Raw genomic sequence first — 5,893 nt, forward strand, 5'->3', positions numbered from 1 at the left:
GGGGTCCTGGCCTCACTGCACCCCTTTGGAACTGAGGGGTTCTGCTGTCTCACCTGGCTCAGGCAGCAGAGGAGGCTGGCAGAGGGTGCCAGGCATGCCCTGGCACACGTGCAGGAGCACCTCACACCCAGCCCTGCTCTGCAGTGCCACCAGGAAAGCTCCCAGCCCTGTTGTGAGATCCTGCCTTGGCTCATGCAGCTTGCTCAGCTCACCCTGCTGCTGCTGCCACACCCAGCCTTCCCTGCTCCCGGGGGAAACTGAGGCACGGGGACGGCAGGATGGCTGCAGGGACATGGACTGAAGGTCACCAAGCATCACCCACCCATGGAGCAGCACTTCATCCCAGGTGCTGCTGTGTCACCCAGAGCCCCGGGGCTGCATCACTCCCAGCCAGGGGATGCTGCTGCTTCTTCTCCAGGTTTCCATCTCTCCCCATCCCTGCAGGCCGAGGTGGGCAGCTCTGGGGCGCCGTGCCCACCGCAGCATCACCGCAGCATCACCGCATTCGCTGCCCTTTTTGTGGTGATGAATAATGCAGAGCCCGGCCCCGAGGGCTCCTGGCTGCCACAGGAGGAGCCGGAGGCCGCTCCCTTCGCCCGCCGGGGCGCGGAGGGGAAATGCCGGGTCAGGACCTCGTCAGCGTGTGTTTACTGTGTCAGGAGAAGCCGTAAATTCACTCGCTTTAATTGAAAGCCGGTGCTGTGGGTTTGGCTTAATCCACCCTCCTCCTCCTCCTCCTCCTCCTCCATTAGATAACGTCTCGCTGAAACCACTTTGCAAGCTGACGGCATTCCTGTGTGCTGAGCGCCGGGCGGGACAGACGGACACGGCCGCGCCGGGGGCTCACAAACCCCGCGGGGACTTTGCTGCTGCCAGCTCTGGTCACTGTAGGAGTGACAAGGGTAGGATGGTGGGGATGGATGGAGAGGAGAGATCTCTGCAGCCAGGGCTGGGAACTTGTGGGTTATTGCAAAGGGCCTGGGTGCAGGGCCCTGCTGGGAGCTGCCAGCCACAGCTGGAGCAGGGCTGAGAGAAGAGAGGGGCAGAGAGGATGAGAGGGTGAGAGAGTAAAAGGGGTAAAGGGAGCGAAGTTCTCATTACAATACCATAAATCTTCTTCTGTGCTGAATATTTTAATTCTTACCAACCGATCTAGTACAAGATACAAATCCTACAGCATTTCCATACAGCCTGTAAGAATCATTACATGACCACACTGTGTTACATTTTAAACCCTAAAAACTCCTCTTTGGGCCCTTCTGCCAAGCTGTAGGGTCTGCTCTGACCCTTGGGCCTGTCTGCAAGCAGAGGGTGTTCTTCCACCTTCAGTCTGGCCACACCATTGTTTTCCAGTTGTTCAGTACCTGAGGTATCTCAAAGCTTGCTTTCATTTCAATCTCACTTATAGTTTCCATATTCTCAAAATCTTTTGCCAGACAATCATATTTACAAGGCTTTCCTGTCTCATCTTCCCCAACAGGTCCCCTGTGCTCATCCTGCCCCAATCCTGGTCCCACTGACCCACTGGTGACATGAAACAGCAGAACAGGATGGCTGAAGGTGGTGGGATGCAGGAAGATGCAGAATTGTGCTGGGTGAGCACCCAGGAGCGGATTCAAAGGGCTGAAGTTGAAAAGACAAAGGGAAACTCTTTGGGAGGGGGGAAATCCAAGCTGGGATGGGCTGGGATGTTCCCAAAAAGAGCTGCTGGGGAGGAGCAATGGGAACCCTCTCAGAGGGGTCAGCACTGCTTCTCCTCGCCCCAACAAAGGGAAACTGAGTCACAGAGCTGGGCAGTGCTCGGGGAGTGCTCGGAGTCGGGGCTGTTTGTGGGGAGCCCGTTCCTCCTCGGGGTTCTGCAGAACTGGTGGAGGAGGAAGCACCGAGGCCATGGAGAGGTCAAACGCTGACTGCCCCGTGTCCGTGAGGTCTGTCCCTGTGCCCTGTCCCCATCCCCTCGCAGGGACACCCGTGGGGTGTCCCCTTTTGCCTCCCCTTTCCCGCAGCCACGGAACGGAGGATCCCCGGCGTCTGGCACCAGGGGAAATTCGCTTTGCCAGCGGAGTTCAGGCGGAGGCCAGGGGCGGCCGGGGCTGTCGGGGTGTCCCGCGGCCGCCGCTGACCTGCCCGGAATGCTGTGAGTCACCGGGAAAGCATCCCCGGGCCGCCAGCCCCGCTCCGAGCCTCCGGAACCGGCACCTCGGCCTTGGGGTGCCGTGCCGGGGATACCCCGGGACTCCCTAATACAGCCCGGGCTTTGGGGTGCCGTTCCGGGACACCCCTTACACCCCGGTACACCCTGTTACACCCCGGGACTCCCCGGTACAACCCGAGACACCCCGGGACACCCCATTACACCCTGGGACACCCCTGTACATGCCAGGACACCCGGGGACACCCCGGGACACCTCGATACATCCCGGTACACCCCAATACAGCCCGGTTCACCCCGGTACACCCCGGGCTTTGGGGTGCCGTGCTCGGGACACTGCGGGACATCCCGGTACACCCCATTACACCCCGTATACCCCGGGACACCCCGGTACACCTCGATACAGCCCGAGACACCCCAGAAAACCCTCGGTACACCCCGGGACACTCCCGTACAGTCTGGGACAGCCCTGGACACCCTGGTTCACCTCGGGACGCCCCGATACACCTCGGGACATCCCCGTGCACCCCAGTACCACCCGGTACACCCTGAGACACCCTGGGACACCCTGGGACACCCAGGTACACCCCCGTACACTTTGATACACCCCGTTACACCTCGGGACACCCCCGTACACCCCAGGACACCACGGAACACCGCGGCACACCCCGTTACATCCCGTTACACCCCGGGACACCCCACAGGGGCACGGGCAGTGCTCACCCGGGGCTGAGCCCCGGTGCTGCGGCCAGCCCGGCAGGGACAGGGACAGGGACAGGACAGGGCAGGCCAGGAGCGATCCCCAGCTCCGGGAAAGGCCAGACATGAACTCAGCCCCTCCGAGAGGGAAGAGCTGACGCGATGCCGGGAGGTCACCGGGACACCGTGCCAGCCCAGCCCGGCACCGGGAGGGGAGTGGGAGATTCTCCCGGAGGCGGCTCCGGTTCGGTCCGGTCCTTCCCCCGGGCCAGCCGGTGTTCCAGGCTTTATCAGCTCTCGGCAGAGGAGGGAATGGCTTTTCCCTTATCGAGCCTCGGACCGTGCATTGTTTCTGGTCACGTTGCGAAATTAAAGAGGCAAACGGCATTTCGGGGAGGAATTGTGAATTCTTGGAAGGTTATCTGAGCGTGGCACCTGCCCCTGGTGTGGGGCACTGGGAGTGGGAATGCCAGGAGGAGACAATCCCAGAGCATCCATCCCTCTGTGGGTGAGCACCCAGAGCCTGCCCAGCTGTGCCCTCACAGCTGGACTCATCCTAAAGGGGAGGAACTTTCTGTGTTTTCAAAACAGTCTCAGGAGCAGCACCCAGGGGTGGCCACAGGCAGCACCACGAGCAGGACCGTGGGGGCCACAAGGGTCCCTTGCCCCGGTGGCAGAGCAGGAGCTGCCACAAGGTTGCATCACCGAGGTTGGAAAACTCCTGGATCAGTCCTGAATCCATCCCCAAAGGATCAAACCCTTGGAGTTACCCAGCACCAGCAAACCCAGGCCCTGCTCTGTTGGGTCACATCCCTCACGTTCCTGTTTGCTCTGATCCTGCACCAGGCTCTCTGAAGAAAACAGAGCAGGCAGTTTTCAGGCTGGAAAACTCCTGGATCAGTCCTCAATCCATCACCAAGGGATCAAACCCTTGGAGTTACCCAGCACCAGCAAGCCCAGGCCCCGCTCTGTTGGGTCACATCCCTCACACTCCTGTTTGCTCTGACCCTGCAGGGCTCCAGGCACTTCCCAAAGCCCCATCCCAGCACACACAGACTGCACCTGCAGCCCCTCACACCCTGCTGGTGTCACTTTGACCATCTCCCTTGCCCTGGTGGCACAGCAGGATGCTGCCTCCAGACCTGGGTATTTTCTGCTGGGTGCATCCAGCCCAGCCCAGGATTGGCATCCCCAGGGGCCCTGAGGTTCTCTGCCTCCCCACACCCTCCCTCTGCACAGCCAGGGCCAGCTGGGGTGCAGGGGGTGTGGATGGACCCAAATTCCACGAATTTCTGGGAATTGAGCTACCAGACCACACACCACGCTCTCCACAGCTTCTGTTCCTGGGCAGAGAGGGGACAGGGACATGAGCAGCACCCATGGGTGGCTGCAGACAAGCAGGATGGGGAAACTGAGGCACAGAGCAGGTCCCTGGGCTGCCCATGGTGTCACCACAGCTGCTGAAGGAGGCAGCAAGGCCAGGAGCTGCCCCTGGAGCTGGGGAAGGATCTTCTGGGCTGGATCAGGCTCCAGAGGATGCAGCCCTGGAGCCCTCCCTGAATTTCCACCCACCTTCAGGCTCTTTTTGCAGGGCGGCTCTGGGCTTCTCCTGGGCACTGGGAGGATACAGGAGGATACAGGAGGCTGCACTGGGAGCTGTGATGCTCCAGCACTGGCTGCTCCCTTTGCTTCCCTGCAGTAAAACACAGCAGGTTATCGAAGGGACAAGCGTGACACAGGAGGAACTGGTGCCACCTCCTGCCTGTCCCCAGCACTAGGGCAGGGCACCCAGGAGGTGACAGAAGGGATCAGCTGTGGGCAGAAAGACAGTGATCTCCAGGCAAGGCTGTGGTACCACAAGGGACGTGTGGTGCTCTCCCAGCAGCCAGAGCTCATCTCTGTCCCCAAGGTGCCACCCCAAGGGCCACCTCAGCACCTCACCCCTGCTGTCCCATCCTCCCAGGAAGAGCAAAGACCCGAGGCTCTTGTGACACCTAATGGCAGCTGCTGTTATCCGACACTCCCAGCAAGGCTCATCTCACCCTGCAGCTGCAGACCAGGGCGTGCTCTGCTCCCACCCCAGGCTGGTGTTCCTGGGCTGCCAGAGGGGTTTGGGAGGTGGAAACATCAGCTCTGGGAAATGCAAGCCCAGGAGGTGTTTTTTACCCCGTTCCTCTCAGGAAGGCTGGCTGTGGTGTGGGATGGGGCTTTGGGAAGTGCCTGGAGCCCTGCAGGGTCAGAGCAAACAGGAGTGTGAGGGATGTGACCCAACAGAGCAGGGTCTGGGCTTGCTGGTGCTGGGTAACCCCAAGGGTTTGATTTTTTGGGGATGGATTGAGGACTGATCCAGGAGTTTTCCAGCCTGAAAACTGCCTGCTCTGTTTTCTTCAGAGAGCCTGGTGCAGGATCAGAGCAAACAGGAACGTGAGGGATGTGACCCAACAGAGCAGGGCCTGGGTTTGCTGGTGCTGGGTAACCCCAAGGGTTTGATCCTTTGGGGATGGATTCAGGACTGATCCAGGAGTTTTCCAACCTCGGTGATGGAACCTTGTGGCAGCTCCTGCTCCGAGGTTTCAGTGGGTGTCCTTTTGTCCCCTCTTGGGGATTTTTGAGCCTCCTGATCACTCCCAGCTCCCAGTGGTGCCTGCAGGAGAGCCAGGCAGGTGCACAGACAGGAGAAGCTGCCGCTGCTGCTCCTCAGTGCTGTCCCAACCCCTGCCCACAACCACAGCCCCAGACATCAGAGGATGCACACGCAGCAGCCCTGACACCCAAATCCAAATCCTGCTGCTGGGGGAACGCCCTGATAAACACAGCCCTGTCCCTGGGGAGGAGGATGGGTGCCCTCAGCTCACAGCACCCAAACCTCGGGCCAGGGGCTGCCACAAGGTTCCATCACTGATGTTGGAAAACTCCTGGATCCATCCCCAAAGGATCAAACCCTTGGAGTTACCCAGCACCAGCAAACCCAGGCCCTACTCTGTTGGGTCACATCCCTCACGTTCCTGTTTGCTCTGATCCTGCACCAGGCTCTCTGAAGAA

General features: G+C 60.3%; 1 long non-coding RNA gene across 1 annotated transcript; it reads left to right on the forward strand.

Annotated features, from left to right (window-relative positions):
• The first annotated feature begins 792 nt into the window (after positions 1-792).
• On the forward strand, positions 793-3,224 carry LOC132083335 (uncharacterized). The gene is made up of 3 exons (XR_009419918.1): positions 793-902; positions 1,481-1,595; positions 1,772-3,224. It is a non-coding gene; the product is annotated as an uncharacterized LOC132083335 (long non-coding RNA).
• The last annotated feature ends 2,669 nt before the right edge of the window (positions 3,225-5,893 follow it).

The sequence above is a fragment of the Ammospiza nelsoni genome, chromosome 23, assembly GCF_027579445.1.
Source record: "Ammospiza nelsoni isolate bAmmNel1 chromosome 23, bAmmNel1.pri, whole genome shotgun sequence".
In the NCBI taxonomy this organism is placed as follows: domain Eukaryota; kingdom Metazoa; phylum Chordata; class Aves; order Passeriformes; family Passerellidae; genus Ammospiza; species Ammospiza nelsoni.